Below are 686 nucleotides of genomic sequence, written 5' to 3' on the forward strand. Positions count from 1 at the left end.
GATTGTGTGAGTCGGTCAATTGAGTGTGGCATGAAGTCCTAGAACATCCTCTTCGAGCCTGTTTTGTGATTCCACGGTAAGTTGTGTTTTTGTGTATTGGATCTATTGTTTGCTTAGCCTTCTGTTCTTGGATGATACAGATGGTTCGGGGTGAGGATGCTGTTGTTCGCGGTCGTGGTCGTGGGCGTGGTCGGGGACGAGGTCAGGTTCCTGAGGCCAGTGTGAGTGTGACCCAGAGCATGGCCAGTGAGGAGGTGGCGGAGTCCCAGGTTCATCCTAGTGTGTCTGGAGACCAGGCTGGTTTGGGTGACGGNGTTGTATGACGTCATTCTTGGTATGGATTGGTTGCATCGGTATAAGGTGCATTTGGATTGCTATCGGGGCAGAGTAGAGTTTGAGCGTCCAGGAGGGAAGTTGGTTTTTCAGGGTATTAGACCGACTTCGGGGAGTCTCGTGATCTCAGCCGTTCAGGCAGGGAAGATGATTGAGAAGGACCGTGAGGCCTATCTGGTTACTATATCTATGCCAGAGTCAGTGGAGAAGTCTACGGTTANCTACCGCCAGTGGTTGGTGAGCAGGATCCGATAGTGCCGCCAGTGGGTGGTGGGCAGGTTCCAGCGGTGCAGCCTGTTGCGGGTTTGCAGGCAGGTGTGCAGCTGGGGGCCGAGGTAGTGGATGCTCAGTAT

The sequence above is a fragment of the Camelina sativa genome, chromosome 12 (genome assembly GCF_000633955.1).
Source record: "Camelina sativa cultivar DH55 chromosome 12, Cs, whole genome shotgun sequence".
Lineage (NCBI taxonomy): Eukaryota > Viridiplantae > Streptophyta > Magnoliopsida > Brassicales > Brassicaceae > Camelina > Camelina sativa.